This window comes from Chelonia mydas, chromosome 21 (genome assembly GCF_015237465.2).
Source record: "Chelonia mydas isolate rCheMyd1 chromosome 21, rCheMyd1.pri.v2, whole genome shotgun sequence".
Classification (NCBI taxonomy): Eukaryota; Metazoa; Chordata; order Testudines; family Cheloniidae; genus Chelonia; species Chelonia mydas.
Window position 1 is genome coordinate 6,908,766 of NC_051261.2, and position 21,251 is coordinate 6,930,016.

Consider the following 21,251-nt stretch of genomic DNA (forward strand, 5'->3'; position numbering starts at 1 on the left):
TTTTCAATTTTAATCAATTTATATTACCCCCGTGGCAGGAAATTATGGGAAGTTCAGACTGTAGGAGGGTCAAGCAATTATTAATGACAATCGATGAAGAGATTCAAAAAATTCAAGCTTTATACCCATTAAAACACAAACTGTAAACATCATGTGTCAAAAGATATGAAGTCAATAGCCTTAAATCAAACTCTAATAAGTCCTCAGGCAGCGTTCTTCTTACTTTGCCTGTCTCTACAGTCTGATTATTATCGAGGGAAATATCTTTTCATCGGTTTGGGCGTGTACAGGGAAATTGGCATTTACCAAACAAAAGCTAATGCTTTCAATGCCTAACTCCACACACAGCACAGCGATTGTCATCAAACCTCTGCCCACGTTCAAGAGTTATAAATAAGGGGGAGGAAACTAGCAATCCCTTTTAACTCCACTGAACTATGTTGGATGGAACGAGAGTTCAAGTGATAAAGTTCCCATAAAGTTCCTTAAACAAACGTTTCACAAAAGTATAGGGGCATGTCCCCCTGTACTTGCCAGCGGGGTTGGCAGACTTCTCAAACTGTTCTCCAGAGCCTCAGCTTTCATGTTTAAAAAAAAAAAAGTAAGTTTTTAGCTGTTATGGTTGCAAAAAACACTTCAAAGCGTGACAAGCGTAACCCATGCAGCGACTCTGCCTGACTTTGCAGAGAGCCTGGAACAACACCCTCAGTGGTTGCTAGCTCAGATGCCAATGACAATACTTTAAATGTTAACTACCTTGATCACATTGTGAAGATCTACGCAATCGACTCAGCGACAGCTCATTTGGGGTTTGCATTTAACACCACGTGGCAGGGTGGAAGAAGGGGCATGACTGGTTTAATTTCCCCCAAAGTTGGGGAAATGCTGCCTTAAAGGCGCAATACAGATCTCATTGCACTGGCTGGGACTCAAATCCCGGAGACAAGAATTCTGCTGAGGACTTGGCAAGGCGCGGGAAGCACCGAGCAGTAAAAGGGGAAGCGCTTTGCTCAGCCAACGGGGACAGTTGGCCTGTATGGATCCAGCGGGGGGTTAATAAAAGGCCTGATAAAGAGCAACGAGAAACCTGCTAGTTGCCATAAGAAGTGTCATGCCCAGGAAATTAAAAACCATGCACCATATGCTGCACTGTGCAGGGCGGGAACTGGCGACGGCAGAATAGGTGGCTTTGCTAGACTGGTCTCTGCCTCTAGCAGCATTTGCATCTGCTCTAGTGCACACACTAGGCGGCAGGCTTGTTTCGCGCCGCCTTGTTAATCTCCCCCCCCCCCCCCCCATACACACACAGCAATAACTTAACCTCCCCCTCCTCCCTTCTAGCACCAAGCGGGGAAGGACAGTGACACAGGAATATGAGGAACAGAGGAGAGGGATGACATGCGTAACCTAACCTACTGGCACGGCAGCTGGAGAGGCAGAGCCAATGGCTGCCTTGCATGCACAATGAGTCCATCCAGCCCTCCCCAGTCTGTCAAGTGCTTAAGTTGCAGCTTTTGACTACCTCGGTGTTCAGAGAAAAGATGATGCTCAGCACGAGGGGAAGGAAGATCCCGCTGCCAGGCAGACAGCATGGACACTGATCCCGACAGGGCCGGCTGCTGAGAGGTACGTGCTTTCCAAGGCGCTGCAAGGCAGGGTTCCGAAAGCCATTGGTTAGTCTCTAAGGTGCCACAAGTCCTCCTTTTCTTTTTACGGTTACAGACTAACACGGCTGCTACCCTGAAACTAAGATCAGACTTTAATTTTCGAGCAGGGGGGATATGGAAATCTGGCTTCCTCTAAAATGATTCATCCTGTTTCCCCTCAAACCCTCCCACCCCCCCAAAACCTCATGTCCCTCCCAGCACAAAAAACTTCGCTGCAATCTCTCCCTCTGGGTCTCTCAACGTTCTGCTCATGTTCGCAAAGAAGTCAGGAGCGGAGGCTGGACAAGACGCAGGGAAAGCAGCAGGACAGAGTGGGTTGGTACCTGTTGGGCCGGTGGGCTGCTAACTCGGGCACTGGGATGCTAGCCAGGCAGGCAATGCCAGACAGCGAGCAGGGGCCAAGGGACAGGCGGACTCCTTGTGGGAGTGCAACGCACTGCGCTGCTTGGGATTTGCGGGTCGGGATTTAATGAGCAGCAGCAGGCTCATTGACAAAGACGGCACTTCCTAGTCCAGCGTTAGGCTTGCAGGTGCTCAGATGGGCAGAGGGGATTACAGAGAAGCAGGGGTTGGGGTTCACCCCTGAATTTCCACTGGAAGGCAGGCTTTTGATCCACCTCTCTGTTCATTCGCCCTTAAGGCTTAGCAAACAGCCCTGATGAGTGTCCAGCACCCATCCTGCTTCTTTAAAACAGTAGCAGAAAGCCAGGCAGATGGGGGTATGGGAAGGGTCTAGACAGCAGCTCTGCAGTGAAGTAGAGGGAGAAAGTGCTTTAGGGAATCACCTTGTCTTCTTTATTATACAAAGTTCCTTATTCAGTGTTAGAAGAAAGTGGCTCCCTATGCCAGGAGGAATCAATAAGCAGCCTGCGGGTCAAATCCGGACTGCCAAATGCTTTGGATTGGATCCTGAAATCTTTTTATTTACTTATTATCATTATTGTTTTTATTTTCTCTGGGGTCTGGACCTTGACCGAGAAATTTGGACCTTGACTACCCCTGCCCTGCCATTGTCACTTGACAGCCCCAGGGCTTGATGTTTGGGGGACGGGTAACTCCCCCCCAGGAGCACATGGCTCTTGCATTCCATTTCTACAGACTCAGGGTTGGATTCTTGATTACCCCAGGCAGGGATGGAAGGGGAGGTAGGGAAAAGGTAGCTTTAAGTCATTTTTGCATTCCCATAGTCCAGGGTCCTGTCTGGCCCCTGGTATAAATTAGAGCAGCCTCAGGCTGCTCTATGTTATATACTGCTGACCATGGCTCCCTAGAGGTCTTGAGAAGAAGAGACTAACCATAGTGCCGTGTGCTCTGGCCATGCCCCAGACATACCCCCACTCTGCCCCCTATGCTAGGGGCTGGGAACAGTGCTGACACAGAGCCCTTTTGACAGCTCTACATCACCCGAGCAGACAGGGTGTATTTTCCAACCAATCCAATGCCCCTCTACGCTGTAAAGGCGGCGGATGTTATGGGAGTGCCCTGTAGCTGTATATATGCAAATGAGTGAATAAATAAGATGCCAGTAGATGGCACTTAAGGATACCTAGCATAGCTGCTGGGGTTTGTAGGACAAACAAAATTTGCTGCTGTGCACTGAAAATGGTTTCCGTTGTGTAGCGCTTTACTCCAGCTCTTAGCAATGCAAAGAGGCCTCGGAGTTCTCAGAGCCCACACTACTGGCAGGAGGAAAGTGTAAACAGCGTGATCTTTTGGTGCAGATGCCAGAACTGGATAATGCAAAGGGCAACAGTTGCTGTTCAGGAAGAGGGAAAATAAACCCTTCCTCCCACTCCCTGGCATCGAGAAACAGGCCTTGAACTATTTAACATTTCTTAGGAGGCTCCTGAGACATGATGCCACTGCCCCAGGCCACTGCCCTGTGCCCCAGCCTTCCCTCATCTGAGTCGTTGACTGGACACAGTACAGAAGTGGTCTCTCAAAGGGGGCTGTCCAATAAGAGATTTAATATGCTGTCCAAGAGGCAGAAGTTTTCAAAGCAGTCTAGGAGACTGAGAAACACCTGTTCACTTCAGTGTGTGGAAATCCCCTAGGCTGCTGTGAAAATCTTGCCCCACATTGCTCCCTGAGGTGCTGTCACCTTGCAGTAAATTTCCAGGGAGTCTTCTGCAGACGGATTACCCAGTTGTCTGTAACAGAGCTACGCTACTGAGGCAAGGCAGAGCAGACAGTGCGGTGGCTGTGGGGCCTTCCTTTCCTTTTCCTGTGAAGTCTCTGTCCCCAGGGAGCTCTGGAGTTGAATGGCTTCCACGTGTCACAGGACAAAGGACGAATAACATGTAGACAGACGACAAAAGTCAAATCTGTGTCAAAGTCACAGGTGTTAAGGCCAGAATGGACCATTCTGACCATCTAGTCTGACTTCCATAGCAAAGGCCAGGGAACATCACCCTGCATCCAGCCCCTATCTTGTGGCTGAGCTAGAATGCACCTCTTGCTGACAATCGCCTATGTAATTATGCATGCGTACTTGGGAATTGTAACACAGTGTTACGGGGGAATTAAGAGAGGAGTGTGATCCAACTCCGGTAAAGAAAAGGGCAACAATCCCCTGGGCTTCCATGATCCTGCAGCAGGGCCTTGGGTGTTCTGGGAACAAAAGAACACCGGCTGAGGTTTAGGCCATTGTTATTGGGGGTATTAAGCTAGCAGCCAGAGGCACATACATTCAGGGTATCTGCATGAGGAAGCAGCACTGCTCTAGGTATAATCTTAAACCAGTGCAAGAGGCTGTGTGGACATTCATTTTGGTCGGCAACAGGTTTATTGCAGTTTAGCTGAAGTCGATGGGGAACAGGTTCAAGCTGAGGTAAAATGAGCTGCTCTTAAGCCGAAAGAAGAGCGTCCGCACAGGGGCTTGCACTGGTTTAATACTCATTTCAGTTAAACCAGTGCAACGTCTGCATGGAGACAATATAGCAGTGAGAGCGCGCCCCAGCCCCAAAGAGCTCACTGTCTAATGAGCCGCAACAAAGGGTGGGAGGGGAAACGAGAGCACAAGAAGGGGAAGTGACTTGGGCAAGGTCTTACGGCAGCTCAGTGGCAGGAGCAGAACCCAGGTCTCCTGACTCCCAGCTCAGTGCCCTAGCCATGAGACCACACTCTCTCCTGAAGGCTCCCCACTCCCCCACCGCCCTTTTGAACCAGATAGTTTATCCCCCAAGGACGAGAGGAAGTGAGAGCCGAACGCCCCGGTTCTCGGAGCAGCCTGATGTTAATGGCAGCAGCCCTGTTCCAGCGCGAGGGAGCGCGTCCCCAGTTAATCAGCATTTAATTAAAGGACATGCTGACATTTGGAAACTAGAAACAACTCTCCTGTGTGGGCTGCCTCTCTCTGCCGCTCGCCTTCTCTCTGAATCACTCCCTGACATTTTGCCAGATGAGGATGTGACGCTCTCCCTCCCTTTGTAAGAACTCATTGAAAAGGAGACCAAAAGCCACCGCCTCTCCAGGGGGAGAGGATGGCACGGGGCCCCAGATTTTGGTAGCAGAAGGGAAGAGCCACTTACCACCCCCTTGGCCAGCGCGAGGAAAAGAACCAACAGGTGGCATCCCTGTTGCCTACCTATCCCTGCCAGACAGCACGCAGCAGGGGAGATCCCAGTGGTATCCTGCTGCCTCTTCTGTGCCCAACTGACATGCCGCAGGGTCCTTGTTCTGCTGGGAATCCTGCTTGCATAGAACATGCCTGGCTGGCAGCCCAGTGCACACATCGATACCCTGCAGGGATTCCCCACTGGCTGGCCAAGCCTGCCGTTCCCACCACCCCCTTCAGCCACGACCTGCACTGAGCCCCAGGCCAGGACCTCTCTAGCCTTCACTCACTCTCTGGGCAAGCGCTGACTGACACCCTCTGCTCCATGCATCCGCCTTTCTACTCCAGCCAGTCGCATACTCCCCATATCTGAACCAGCACCTGCCCGGGCACCTGCGCTGGCCCTGGGAGCAAGAGGAAGAACTGAGGTTGTTCCCCGTTTTGTTTGCTTTTGGTAGAGCTGGGTCCAAGCTGCCAAGTTCTGATGCAAGGTTTGAGGCTGTTTGGATCCAGGGTTTTGGCTTGGCCCATTAGAAGACAGGGGGCCAGCCCCACATCTTAGATCTGGGTCTGAACTAGCTCACTTTGCACAGGTGTCTAGATTCTGTGGCTAGTTCAGAGCCCAGTTTAGATTGGGGGGCTCTCTCCTCCCCCAACAATCCCTCCTCTCGTGCTCTTGTCTAAACCCAACCTGTTCATCCTTGTTCTCAGGTCGGTTTTCAATCCTCCTCTCCCCAGCCTGAGACCGGGGTGTGGTGAGCTGGGCAGGTCCAGCACAAAACCCACCTGGTCTGATTCAGGGCAGGGGGCTGCAGTGCCAGTGGCTCTGGAGTCTTGGAACTTCCTTCCACCACAATCCATTTCCAACCACACCGCACCTCCGCACTGCACTTAGAACTCACTGCCGGAGACCCTGAGCAACCTGTGGGCTGAGACACTCCGGCCCCGTCTGCACTAGACACTGGCACCTTACAATGCCATACTGCTGATAGTCCCAGTGTAGATGGGCTCCTGACATTTCCACGATCCTGTCATCTAGACCTACTCTGAGCGGGTTGGTCAAAACACCAGCAGCCTGTCTACACTAGGGCTCCTGTTGTTGCTATAACTGGTGGGAAAATTCAGAGGCTGAAGACTTGCACAGACAATTGGGTTCAGCGTGGATGTCTCAGGGTACAACCGCGGGGATAGGCAGCACCGCCCACATGTTGTTGTTAATTATATTATGGTAGAACCTAGAGGTCTTGCCTGAGATCAAGGCTAAAAGTGCGATAGGTGCCGTACTGACATGTAGCGAGGCATGTTCCGCGCCTCAGGGAGCTTGCAGTCTATACAGACACAACAGATGAAGGGTAGGAGGGGAAACTGAGGCACAGAGAGGCGTGGGGACTTACCTGAGGTCACACAATTGTTTGGTGGTGGAGGAGGGAACAGAACACAGGTCTCCTGACTCCCAGCCCAGTGCGCAGGCCACCACACACACCCTGAGCAGCACCCAGCCCTGCAAGGAGAGGAGAGAACGTTTCAGAGCCTCCCAGCACTGAAATCTGATCCCAACCCACACTGGCATGTCCCCTTCCTCTCCGCCCCATTCATGCTCCAGCCCCGTTTCTCCATACTCTTGACCCCCCAGGCACACCTCAGCACTGCCACCATCACAAGCCCTCACACTCACCCCCCCCTCCACCATCCACGGGCTCAGCCTGCCAACTGCACCCTTGTGCACACCCACTCACCCCCCTTACACGCTCTCCTCTGGCTCCACCATGCACCCCACTGACACAGACACGGAGGGGGGAGGGCACGTGGGGACGGAGGTTAAAAGGCTTGTGCCCCTGGTGGGTATCTTAGGTCACGACAAAGGGGGGGATGGAGGGGAGACGCGCAGAATTAGATGCCGGGGATGCTGAGAGCCACTGAACCAAACTGTAAACCCTGGATCAGATGGAAACCACCTCACGCCGGGGGTGTGACAGCACCCCCAGTTCCAGCACCTGTAGCACCCGGGCCAGCTGCAGGCTGCCCGCCCCTCTGACAGGGCACACCTCAAAGCCAGAGCCACAAGAGGCTTAGGAAACTGCGCCCAGCCCCGAGGTGTCTGCACACAACCCGGCGGAGCAGGCAGCCCCAGGCTTCCTCGCTAAGCCCCGCTGCGGTAACCCCGCTGACCGCCTGGCCCGGGTCCCCCGCGACCTGCACGGCGCACAGACAGCAGCTCTGGGGTTAGCAGAGAGTCCACACTCCAGGGCGCGCCAGCCAGAGTCTGGCACACACATCCAGCCCCCCCTCCCCGGCTTAGCCAGCAGCTGCTGTGAATGGGGCTGAGGGAGCAGCCTGATTTGCTGGAAGCATGTGTTTCTCAGGGTGCGTGTGTGCCACAGACAGCAGGGCAGTGTGTGGGCGTGTGCACGTGCCAGGGGCAGCAGGAGGTGTGTGCCTGTGTGTGTCAGGGAGAGCAGGGCAGTGTGGGGGTTTATGTGCATGCCAGGAGCAGCTGTGTGTGTGTGTGCAAACGTGTGTCAGGGGGAGCAGAGCAGAAAGTGTGAATGGGTGTGTGCACATGCCGGGGGGGGGGAGAAGAGGGAGAGCAGAGCAGTGTGCACTGGGCAGCTGGGTGTGTGCACGGGTTTGTGTGTGCACATGGGCACACCCATGTGCCAGGACAACAGAGCCGTGTGTCCCTGTATCCGTGCGCGCCCACGCGTGGGGAAGCCGAGCTGAGTGGGCGTCAGGGAATATCCACCAGGGGAGCGTGGTGCACGCGTGGGGGGGGGGGGGGAGGAGCGGGTGCACGCGGGGGGGGGGGCAACTCACAGGATTATCAACCCCATTTTGCAGAGGGGGAAACTGAGGCCACCTGCACACGGTCCCACGGGGACTCCTTGGGGGAGCGGGGGACGTGTCCTCACCCCCCAGACCAGACCCTTCCCTGGCTGAGAGACCCCAACTCCCCAGCCCACACACCTGCTGCTGGGCCTGGAGAAGCAGCTGCAGACGCCCCTCACCCCGCCTCTGGCCCTTGCACGGAGCCGGCTCCTCAGCGGCCCGCTCAGTCTCCCACGCGCGGCAGCGTCCCCTGCTGGGGCTGACGCGCCCTCCGCTGGCACGCAGCGGTATTGCAGCCGCGGGAGACGCCCAAGCCCCAGCAGGGGTCCCCCCAGTGGCAGCAGGGGGTAGTGCACCCTGCTGTATAGAAGCCACACCTCTCTGTAGCTTCTGCATGGTGTTTCGTGGGGGTGGGGGCCAAATTGGGGGGCCGATTGCAACGTGCCCATCAGCCGGCCCTGGCTGCTGCGTAAATTGGATCGCAGAGGCCCATTCTCACTTTGCTCCATAATCTTCTTTGGTGTCAGCAGGGAGCTGTCTGAGTGGAGTCTGGGCACAACACGAAAAGTTCTTCTTGTGCCCCTGGAAGATGGGCAGCAGGGGGAACCCCTTCTCAATATTGTACTGAGCTAAGGCTAGGCCAGCGAGGGGTCGGGTGGCCCAGAAGATAACACATGGGGTTGGGACTCTAGCCTACCTCTGATATTAACCTATTGTGCCACTTTGCAATTCACGTCTCCTCTCCAGGCCTCAGTTTCCCCCGCTGTGAAGTGGGGATAATGATGCTGACGTCCTTTGTCAGGTATTTGGCGATCTGGGGCTCAAAAGTGCTATAGAAGAGTGAGTTACTGGTAGTAGTGGCCTGGAGTCAGGACTGTTGGATTCTGTTCCTGGCTCTGCTCATTGGCATGTTCCATGATGTGGGACAAGTCATTTCACCTCTGGGGCTTAGCATCTCCATCCATAACATGGGCCATCAACACTTCGCTGCTTCCCAGGCCCTGTGTGCATCTGTTCATTGTTTGTAAAATGCTGGAAGGAGCTACAGGCACAAAAACCAGTACAATGTGCCAGCTGGGGTATTCATGCACCCCTGCCTGCCACTGGGCAGGCTGCTCACCTGTGTGTCACAGCCCCTATAGACCTGCAGAAGATTCTCCTTTATCTTAGGGGCAGGGGCATGTGCTTTAGAAGTATCTGAGTTCTCTCCCTGCCATTACTGTGAAGGTCAGAGGGATCATGGAATATAGGGAATTCCCAGATAGCTGCTGATTAAATATGATGTGGCTGGGCTTGATCCATGGGTCCAGTAGCTAATTTCGGGGGGAGGGGCAGGCATCAGGTAGAGGCTGATGGATAAATATACCATATCTCTTCCCTTTTATAAACCAAACGAGCACAACAGCATCCGAGCATCCTCGGAGATGCCCGCCTGCCTCCCGCGCCTTCTGCTACTCTTGAAACTGGTCCAGCATTTTTGTTTATCTGTTAGTCCATGCCAGGGATGGTAAAATGAAAACAGCAGAGAGGGATAGGGAGGGAGGGGAAACCTCACTGCTTGCTTCCCCTTAGCTGCTCATTTCAACCCTCTTTCGAGCAGAAATTACTCACATTAATCAAGAGTGAGAATGTGTTTGCAGCCCTGCAAATTTGGCAGCACAGAATCAAATTCCATCAGTCATAGCAGGAGGACAAGAGTCTGTATCTCCACTGCGCGTGGCCTAATAGAGCCGTTGCCAGAGGAAACTGGATTTGAGAACTCCCCTAAATTAATCTCCCCTTTTTAAAAAATGCCTGGAGATCTGCATGACGAGTGGCTGTTTGTAACGGAAAGTGATGCAAATATCCATCACATCAAATCAGTATGGCTCTCCCTCCCAGCACACATCTGCACAGAGAGGGACAACTAACTCAGTCATTTTTGGAGGCACTATCCTCCAGGGCCTAGAGCAGAGGACGGTCATTCAGGATGCCTGGGTTCTCGCCCAGGCTGTGGGAAGGATTTTATCCAGTCGTTAGAGCAGAGGACTGAGAGTCAAGACTCCTGGGCTCTGTTCCCAGTTCTGCCACTGATTGCCCTGTGACCTTGGACAAGTCACTTAACTACTCTGAACCTCAGTTGGTCCTGCTATATAATGGGGCAGAATAAGAATTATCCCCCACCTGGGGTGTTGTGAGGGACCTACGTATGCGCTCAGGTGCTGAGACACACGCATACACTGACACTAAATACATTCAGTACGCTGGTACACAGGAATAAGAGCTTTCATTGCTCCTCTTCTGACTGGTTCCCCAGCAGGACTAGGTCCCTCCTAGGATCCCACTGCTCCCTGGTTAGTTCTTTACGTCGCCCCTCCAGTCCCGGCAATGCCAGGTGCAGACATGTAGGATGGGGCAGAGTAGGGAAGATATCGCTGGATGAAACAAGGAGGGAGCCAAGAATTCTCTAAGCAAATTTTGCTTCTTAGGCGTTAGAACATTCCAGGGAGTCTCATTTCCCTGAACTCCTGGCTACTGGTACTTTTGATCTTGCATAAACTTCTCACCCGGCCTTGGTCACTAACTCTGTTGGTTTTGATGGGAGGCAGTGTGGGCCCATGGATCGGGAGCCAAGAGAACTGGGTTTTAATCCCAGCTCTACTTAAAAACTGGCAGCTCCCTGGGGCTGTCTCTGTGTTATATGTTTGTGTAGGTCCGTAGTCCAATGGAGCTAGGGTCTCTCAGCACTACCGTAGTACAAATGGAAAATGACAACCAGCAATTATGAAGGAATAACCAGTAACTAGTATTGATCATTAAAAATGGTCACAGTATCCAGCGTTTATTAATTAATAATCCCTTGAACAGGTAATCCTAGGAAAGTTTACCTTCTCCCCGCCAGATGCTCAGCTCCCCAGTCCCCGGGCCGGGGGATGAGGCTGGGGGTGGTTAGAGAGCTGGCATCTCCCTTGTGTCTGTGCTGAGAGCTGGGGCCGGGCTAAATGCTTCAGTTCAGTCAGGTAGAGCAGCTCTCTGGAAGGACAGCCAGGCCGCCCAGGAATGCCAGACCTTATCTGGGAAGAGCCAGCAGCTGATAAGCTGCAGCCCGAGGCTCCAATTAAGAAGGATGACAGAATGGCAGAGCTGCCCCTGACAGGTGCAAGCTTATCAGGTTCCTGGCCTGTACGCACCGAGGAGCCTGGACACAGATGCCTGGCGCTTTAACGGAGCTGCCGCTGCTCAGAGGTGATTGCTACTTCGTTGGCTTATTTTTAGCAGCGCGGCTGGGAGTAAGATGGATGGGTTTTGTCTTGGGCGAGCCTTTTGCCATCAATAGGAAGCCAGGCTTCTGGGTTGAGGCATGGGGTGTCTCACACTCTGTGCCTCCTCAATATACCAGGCCAAATCCGGAGTAGTCCTATCGACTTCAGTGGCGCTAGGCTGCTTTACACCAGCTGAACATCTGGCCCCTGTCCTGTTTTGGGGTTGGAGAAGGAAGGGGCAAGGCACATCAACTCAGAGGTTCTCTATTCGATCCCTCCGGAAACATGGGGCAGCTGCACAGATGAGAAAGACCCTATGGAATCCAGGTGAAGCTTTCGTTGCGAAACAAAAGCTGTTCATGGTGATAGAAAGAGAGGAACCCCCCTGGCCCATGATCTGTATCAGCTATGGAGCTAAGGACAGACAGACAACGAGACAAAGCTTGGAGGAAGAGAGGCAATGGGCAATTTATATACCAGTCAGATCAGCTCAGTGGAGCCAGCCTGGTCCGTGGGGTATAGCACAGGGCAGGGAGTCAGGAGATCTGGGCTTTGCCACTGACCTGATGAATGACCTTGCTTAAGTCACCTACGCACTTCTGTTTCTCCTCCTGTGCCTTTGTCTGCCACGGCCATCTAGCGTATAATCTCCCAAGGGCATCAGGCATGTCTTTGGGTATGGACAGCCCATAGCTCCTGGGCCCCTGGACTCAGGTGGGGCCTCTGGGTGCTAAGATAAGTCGCAGAAGTGAGTCTGTAAGAGGGACTTAAATCTGGGCTGTTTTGGGAGCTTGCGGATGAGCTTGGGCCAGTTGTATTGGGCATAGGGGGCTGTAGGGATGAAATATATAAAACAAAACCGGGGGCTGGGTCTTGCAGGTAAGGCACTGAAGTGGGGCTTGGGGAAGCGCTGTGTTCCATTCCCTGCTCTGCCCCGGAGTCCCTCTGTGACCTTTGTGCGAGCCACTTCTCTCCATGTGCCAGCTCTCCATCTGTAACCTGGGGATAATCATCCTTCCTTTGTCTATTTCAGTAGTGAACTCTTTGGGGCGGGACTGTCTCCTGTGTGTATGTACAGAACCTAGCACAACAAAGCCCTGATCTCAGACAGCACCTCCAGACTCCCCTGTCATTAATAACCAATATGATAGCTAGAACATGGGCCACACTGCTGATTTTAACTAACCCTGTATTCAAACCCCCCGCCCCCGCCCCAAGCTTCTTATTTGCTAGTGAAAATAAGACTTGTTCCCTTGGCCACTTTCTCTTCACTTGGATTCTTCACATCTGGAATCAGCTTGGTCACTTTGCCAAGATCAACAGCTGTAAACAAAAGGCCTTGAAAAGCGAAGTAAGTGAAGAACAACAAAACCACAGTCACTTCTTGGGGCCCTGGGGAGCACAGAATTAAAGTTGAGCTACGCGGGTATGAATTGATTCAGGAGGATCGCTGTTAAGTAATTACATTCAATGAGAGGCTGCCAATACAGTTTGCTATCAGTTGTCACTTTATATCAAGTCTAATGGTTCTGAGCATACAGATTCCTTGTCAGAGGGAATACTGGTGTGTGATTATTCTAATGGAGCATAGCAGCAGCATGGTGAGAAGCCAGGAACTAGGCAAAAGTCCTGGATTCCAGCCATCGGCAGCCAGGTACCAGTGCAAAGCGCAGGTGTAGACAGGCTAAGCTGCTGTAAGCCCCAGTGTGCACCCGTGCAAATCACTTAGGTTCCAAGCAGTGATGGTTCCCCAACAGGGCACATAATGACTTTGCATCTCTGCACTGGTGCAGCTATGTCGGTGGCAGGAATCGGGGCTAATCCCCAGGGCTTGAGCGAGGGGGATTTAGGGTGTTCACCTTGCATGGGGAGTTAGTGGGATCCCTAGGCAGGGAAATCCAGGGCGCTGTGAGGAAAAGCGGTTGTGGCGACAAGTACAAGGACCTGAATCTGAAAGGGACGGAGATTCTGGGGGAGCTGCCAGCTGCTTGGTGGGATGGAGGACACTTGCCACCTGGCACGAGTGAACCCCCATCTCCACAGCAAGGGGAATAGGAAGGAACTAGCCAGGTGCTGGCAGCAGAGCTCAACCCAGCCAAGGCGGAGGGGCATGGTGAGCAAGGAGCAAGCCTTCGCCCTCCACACCATAGGTGGCGGGGCCATTCCAAATCCCCTCGAGCTGGGAGATTCCTCTTCACCAACCCTCTGTGGGAAATGGACATTGGGCAGCCTGGTAAAGCCCACGGGGCTGTGGATGCAGAAGTGAAAGTCTAGCTTGCATTCAGTGGCAAAGGGGTGAGGGCTGAACGGGGCTGAAGGCCTGGTCCTGCTCTTAGGCAAAGCTTGGAGGATACCCTCTGACCGTTTGGGCTGTGTCCAGAGTTGGGGTCGGAAACATTAAGGGGGTTGAAGGATCGAAGGATAAACCCCAGTGGCCTGGTTCTCTGCTCTGTGGCATAGTTTGGAAGGCCAGGAGGGACCATTCAGATCAGCTGATCTGTTACCTGGCAAAACCCAGGCCAGACAGCCTCAGCCAGTGATCTCTGCATCCAGCCCATACCTCGTGGCTGACCCGGAGCACATCTGCCTCGTGCAGTCGCGTACGCCTCTGCAAAGCGAGGGCACTTCGATGTGGTGCTGTTTCACAGCCCCTGTGCACAGGCACAAAGGAGCCAGGCGGAAGAACCGGGCTCAATGTCTCTCGAACATCTGCCTGAGTCATTGATTCTGGGGATAACCAGGAAAGTTCCAGACGTAAACGACCTAATGAGGTCACCGAGCCGGCCCCCCCGCCCAGCAAGTGCAGCAGAATGGCCTGGGGCAGTCTGGAAGACTGCCTGGTTATTAAACAAAAAGGAGAAGCTACTCGTATTAATGCTTTGGATCAAATCCTCCTGTTACACCAGTGTAGCTGTGTCATGCCACTGATTTCTGGGGAGTTACTCTGGATTTACACTGGTGTAACGTTTGGCTTCTCGCACTTCCCTAGCACGCTCAGGATGTGAATCCCGAGCCTACTGAAGTCAGTGGAAAGATTCCCATTGATTTCAACAGGCCCTAAATCTTAGAAGCCCTCTGCAAACTAGAAATAGTTAAGCCCCCTAACACTCCTGTGATGGAAAGCAGTATCCAGCCGCTCCCTTCATTTTGATGGGTATCCCTTTGCAAACATCCCACCAGGCCAAAAGCCTTTTCAGGGAGCGCTGAAGGGGTTAACCCCTTTGCACCACACACCCCTGCAAACTCCTGTGGCCGTTCCCCACCGTGCCCCTCCATCATTGTTCAGTCAGGCCCATGCCTGCCAAGCAATCGAAAGCCTCAGCGTCTTTGCTTCACATCCAGCAGCACCGGATGATTGAATCTTGAACTTTATGGGTCAGGTTTATTAACTCCCTGTCCCTATACGTGAGGATTGAGCATGCAGAGGCACAGAGGAGACAAAGAGAATTTCCCGTGCACAGCCAGGGATTGTGGTGAGCTGAAATATGCACCGTGGAAGAATAATTCCAGGCTGGGTTAATGTTGGAGTGTCTCTGTCGCTAGAGCTGAACAAATAGTGGGCAGCTCACAATTTATTCTATGAACGTGGGCCCAGATTTTTGACCAGGAGCTTTGCACCTAGCAACTCCCTTATGCAGGACAGTGGCAGCTGCTGGCTACTGAGCATTTTTGGCATTCCAGGCAGAACTTAGTGGAGGGTAGGGTGACCTGATGTCCCAATTTTATAGGGACAGTCCCGATTTTGGGGTCTTTTTCTTAGATAGGCTCCTATTACCCCCCCACCCCCATCCCGATTTTTCACACTTGCTGTCTGGTCACCCTAGTGGAGGTGCCTACACGGAAGCTGAACTCTTCTGATAATTTAGCCCAGCTTCATTCTCCGCTGGTGGAATGTCCACAGGCCGATCATGATTTACTCAAATGTGTTTGTTGTTTGCATTTATTCGATGACTGTCCTATTGGATTGTTTTTACCTGACAGTTCTGTGGGAGAATAGTAGTATTCTGAACTGAATTCTTGCACTTCCAACCAGTCAGATAAGCCATTTAGTGTGGCTTTTTGCTTCCTGACTGGATCAACTTGTGCAACTTGTGCATGCAGTTTGCTTGGGATGTTTGTGGAAAGCAAACACCAAGGTGCTTGGATATGATGGTGAAGGGGGCCCATGAAGTACCTAGATAGATAGATTAGATTAGATAATGTCTATGGGGAAAGCAAGCAAGAAAGAAAAAAAGGGTGTGAACATGGCCAAAGCAAATTCATTAAAAAACCTTACATGAACATTTGCAGACAATGCCTTGCAATAGTTTGCCCAGATCTGTCCACCCCTAAATCACAGACCTTCTTGCTGGAAAGGAAAAAGTCAGGGCTCTGTGTGTGAGCAAAACACACCAAGAGATGAGTGTAAATCTATCTAGGGGTTCACAGCCCTTCAGAACCCCCCTCCCCCCGCCATTTCGCTCCCAACCTGCACCACCAGAGGTAGAAGCTGCCTACTAAAGCATGACGGGGGGCCAGCAGTCTGCAAGGTCTGCAGGGGGATATTGATTAGTTTTACAGTGTAAACTGACAGAGCCTATTTGGATGATGTAATGAAGACAGATGATCCCAGCCTCTCGCTGCTCAGCTTCAGGGAGGGAGGAAAATCATAAATCGGATGCTGGAGATATACACTATTGCTCTCCGTGTCTCGCCCCCATTGCTCATCTGGTCTCCTTCACTCTGTCTGTCTCTAGTCCTCTCTCTGTTCCTCTCTTTCTCCCTTATTCCTCTTCTTGCCCTCTCTGCCCCTGGCTGTCTCATCTAGGTCCGTGTTTTCTATAGTGCCTCTCACCACTGTGTCTGGTCTCCAAACTGGCAAATGGGCTCAGCTCACACACCGCTTTATTCCTTGGCCTTCTCTATGTGCCCCATCCAGATGCCCTTACCCACATGCCCAGCCCCAGTGAAGGCAATGGGTCGAGGCATGCCGATCTCCCTGCTGGGAGCTGTGCCTGCTCATAGCCAGACCAACCTCGCCTTCCAACCGGCTCCTTTCTCCATCTCGTTCCAACTCACTCGCTTGTCTCATTCGCTCTCTCACCTTCTCCTGCTCTGCTTCACTTGCCCGGCTCATTATTTCTTAAGTTCCCTAATATCAGGAGTTGAACTGGGCATTTCCTTTCCCCCTGTGGTTTATAGACAGCCATCTCCTCTTCTGCACCTCAGGGATCCTGCTAATGAAAAGACAACACAGCAGCCAAAATGTGTCCTACCTGCTAGCCTAACGCGCTACACAACACACACCCTCGCCAATGTAGAAGGGGCACAGAGTAAATAAGGAGCATTGCTCAGAATAACAGTATCAGGGAGCTATCTGCACTGTATTCAAGCACAGCATCTTATCCTTGGGCTCATTCAGTGTCCACTAAGTCCAGGTTTTAGAAGCTGATGAGTTCTTTTCACAGGACAGTTTGACTGTTTTAGTAACTAGTGGGTGGTGGGTTTCTTTCCCAGTATAAACCAGTTCTACGTAATTGAATTCAAGCTTGCAGTGTTGCCTACCTCAAGTGTCCAAATAGCATATGTCAGTCCCATAAAATCACAAGAGTGGCTTAAAATTCACACCATTTTTAAAAAGGAGATAATATATTTTTGATCCTTTTAGTTTTGGACCCTTTAGGACATCATGTTTTCAAGCTTTTCTCCACAACCATGAAGACTGGAAATTTACTTTTTAACTTATATTAATGTGAGATTCTCCCATCATCACAGGACTGCAAGGGCTGGGGCTTGAAGAAAAGCACCAGATATCACACAACTTGAGATAAAATCACAAAACAGGTGAAACTGTTAAAATAATAACATCCGATCAAATCTACAAAATGTCATGAGAGCGATTCTCTTCTCACGCTGACTTTCATAGACATTAAGGTCAGAAGGGATCCCTCTGATCATCCCAGGCCAGAGGATTTCACATAGTAATTCCTGCGCCAAACCCAATAACTTATGGGCCAGGTAGAGCGTATCTCTGGGAAAGTTGGTCCAATGGTTAGTTACCCTGGCTGTTAAAAATTTACATCAGTTACTCCTGATTCACTGTGTATTACTCATCCTGAGATCATTAAGACCTCATGACTTGGAGGTAATTGGTAAAATCTTGCAAAATCTAGGGGAAATTGCTTTCAGTGGCACAATCCCCGGCTCCCAGCTGCCAAGCAGAAAGGCACTTGTGTCCATTTGGACATTAATGCAAAATAATATTGTTTCTTTCTGAGCTAATGGAGCTAATTTCATAAATGAAGCCAACTCCTGCCATCACAGTGCGTGGAGAGCTGCCAGTGATGTTAATGAGAGCAGTGTGAGAGGACAGAAGGTCCTACGCGGCCCACAATTTGGAAGAAAATAAATCTAAAAATAGAACACTCCAGGTAACATCGATCGCTATTATTGGACGCAAATGTGTTGTAATCACAGCAGTGAACCTCTTTAAAACCTGCAGAAGAATATCTCACACACCATAACAACAATTCACAAGCGTGCAATCAATTGCAAGGATATTTTTCTGGCTCTTCTGGGCATTGCAAGAACATCATTCCTTAAATACAAACTGTAGCTCCTCATTGGGGTGTCTGGTCTCTGAATGGCATTGAGTTGGTGGCTGTTCGTGAGCCAGTTTTAGAGGTTCTTTTTCAGGTAGACTATTGGATTTGCCTGTTTAAGGGCACTTGGTCACAGCTGAGTAAGGAGCATAGGATGTGATCCTTTGTGAGTTAACTTTTAAATAAGAGCATGATTGTGCCACTCTTACTCTGGGATTAGCCTCATGTATTTCAGTGGGGCTGAGGTACTACATAACATGAGTGAATGGGATCAGAATATAACCCTGAGTGACCAATTACTCTGTAGTTGGTTGTCAATTTGCAAACTGCCTTGGGCCAAATTGTGACCCCCTTCCTCACTTGTGTGACGCATTCTTCACCTATTAAAGCCAATGGGGCTACTCTTGTGCGTTACTGCTCCCCAACGGCAGAGAAGCATTCGCAGGCTAGCCCTGTGTGTATTAAAGGTATTATTTCCAACTCATGCTCTCTGCCACCGTCCATCAGTCTATCGTTCCTGGCTCTGGCAATGTTGTGCATTATGGGCAAAACAAACACCTCCTGTGTCTGGCAGACCAGTCTGACTGTTCCCACAAGCTTGACCCTCATAGCAAATCATTTCTTGACGGCAGTTCACTTATGGAAAAATATAAACAAATCTTATATGACATGTTTATTTTTGCCATCTCTTCATTAGCTCAGAGCAAAAATCCTGCCGAGCTGCATTGTTGGGAATGATGGAAATTCAGGACATCAAGACAATTAAAAAAAAAATCCTACAAATGAGGACAATGTCTGGTGCCGGAAGATGGCACAACTCTCACGTTGCTACTGGTTTGGGGTTACACAGCTCATCTATCTATCTATCTATCTATCTATCTATCTATCTATCTATCTATCTATCTACCTATCTATCTATCTATCTAAGGGTTTTATACTGCAGCTCATTACTATAGTATACAAGCATCTTCTACATAAAATCAATTAGCAATAGCGAAGTCCCTGGTGGACTCCATAGATTCTCTGCCATTTCTCACTTTCCGGATGCATCCGATGAAGTGAGCTGTAGCTCACGAAAGCTTATGCTCAAATTAATTGGTTAGTCTCTAAGGTGCCACAAGTCCTCCTTTTCTTATTACAGAGATAGAATCACGGGTAAGGCTGAGGGAAGAAAGATTTGCAGGGGCGTGGATGGATGTGTGTGGAGAGGAGAACAGTCATTTCCATAGGATGCTCATGCCCAAGCAATTCTTGGAAGTGGAAAAATGATGTTTCCCAATCACATTTGAATTGTGCAGACTAGCGTTAAGAAAAACACCGAGGGAGGCAGAAAACAGCGGGGGATACACACTTCCACCCTCACTTTGCTAATTACATTCATTAGAGAAAGAACCCTGCCTCAGATTTAGAACTATGTTGGCTATTTTTAATTTCCCTGCCTGTTGAAAGCAGAATTTAGAGCATTGTGAATTTTTTTTCCCTTGGGCCAGATTCTCTTTTTTCATCTGTCATGCTATAAAGGGAAAGGGGGGAAAAAAAACCCAAAGAGAGAAGGATTATAGTGAAGGGGTAGGGGGCAGAGAAAGACAGCAAGCAAATTAATTCTCTGCTTCTTTCCCTGGGAATGATTTAGGGTCTTAATTGAGCTTTCTAACTGGGTAGAATGCACAGATCTGTGCGCTGCCTAGCAGAAGGTAACAGTGTGAGATTGTGCAGAGAATGCAAAGGTCTCATCATAACATCATTGATGCAGAAGTGTTCCCTGCTCCCTGGCCCAATGAGCAGAGAGCGAGAGACGGAGGATAATTTATTCAATAACCTCACATTCAGGTTGCAGGCTCCCTTCCACTGCCTGTATGAGAGGGAGGTCTCTTCATATCTTCCCTTCTACCCGCCTCCCTCCCACCCTGCTACCGCACACACACACACACACACATCCATACAATTCCCTTACAATTAGGAAGACACCTATTCAGCACCGCTCTTATTGCTGGGCTTTTGTTCCTCCTCGTCTTTGCTGGCAAAGCCATTCCCTCTGCAAGTCTGTGTTCAGTGCTCAGTGGTTTGTTATGTTGCTTTTCATAATCTCTACCAAAGAATTCCACTCCCACTGAAGTCCTGAAATTAAGGCTGCAGGGAGGAGAGGGGGGAAAAAAAGAAGGAAAAAGTAAGACAGCATTTTCTCTTCCTTTCTTTGTTAAAAAGTCTTGTATCATGGAAGTGTGTGTGTGAAGGATGGTGAATGGGAGTGTGTACATATATATATATATATATGTACATATACCTACATAATATGTATTGCACAGGTAATATATATGTGCATCTCTATGTGATCAGCTAAAAGAAATTTAAGCTCTTTATCTGTTTTTGTTAAGTATTGTGTGTGTGGGTGTGTGTGTGTGTGTGAGTATGCAGTCACACTGCATACCATGCATGCAGTTTATGTATGTACTTGAAATACTTATGTTCATGTATATATATGTGTGATCTGCTGCAATAAAAGTTCTCTTTGTTTTATTCAGGTATCAATGAAATACATGTATGTGTGTAAATTTGAGTGTGTATATACCTATGTGTATCTATGTAACACATATTCATGTACACTGCACTGTGTACTATGCATGAAGTTTACACGCAATTCTTAAGCCAGTGCATGTGTGTGTTTAGCTAAATTAAATATAAATTCTTTGTCTGTTTTAGTCAAGTATCAGAAGCGCAACTGGGTGACTGTGTTTGAATATGCATGTGTGCGTATATCTATCTATACATCGTATACTGTATATGAAACGTATACGTTCAGTTGTATATATGTGTGATCAGCTAAAATATAAGTTCTTCATCAGTAGTAGTCAACTATCGTGAGTGTGAATGTTTGTATATATACACACTGTGTACTATATACAAAATATAGCTAATGCATATATTCATGTATATGTGTGTTCAACTAAAATAGATTTAAGTTCTTCTATCTGTTTCAGTCAGCATCAATCCTTGGTTGTAGGCAAAGAGGAAAGATAAACTCGCCGGTTAGTTCAGAAGTATATTTTTCCTCATGAGTGTGAACTGAAGGATGAAGAACTGAAATTTGTTCGTGAGTGAGTGTGTTTTGCTGGACATCCTTAAGTCCTTTAAGAAAATAATTGTTACTGGGATAGGTGGAGACCAGTGTTTCCATAAGAGATTCCCCTAAGAAATCTTTATCTGAAAACTTACAGTTCAAATACTAGTGCTAAAAAAAGAAACCCATTGTGTGTGAGAGTCTCTGGATTTCCTACAATGAGGCAATCCCTAGTTTAACAAACCAAAAAAAAAGAAAGAAAGAACATGGTGCATTTATTAATCAGAATGGTCATGGTGACTTCTGCACAAGGAAAGGGAG

At 49.9% G+C, this 21,251-nt stretch overlaps 1 protein-coding gene across 1 annotated transcript in view; it reads left to right on the top strand.

Annotated features, from left to right (window-relative positions):
• Window positions 1-1,494: 1,494 nt before the first annotated feature.
• LEMD1 (LEM domain containing 1) overlaps window positions 1,495-21,251 on the top strand; it is an 85,033-nt gene continuing 65,276 nt past the window's right edge. The window contains exon 1 of the mRNA XM_037884965.2: window positions 1,495-1,626. The gene's annotated coding sequence lies outside the window, so the exon portion shown is untranslated. The remainder of the gene's footprint in view (window positions 1,627-21,251) is intronic.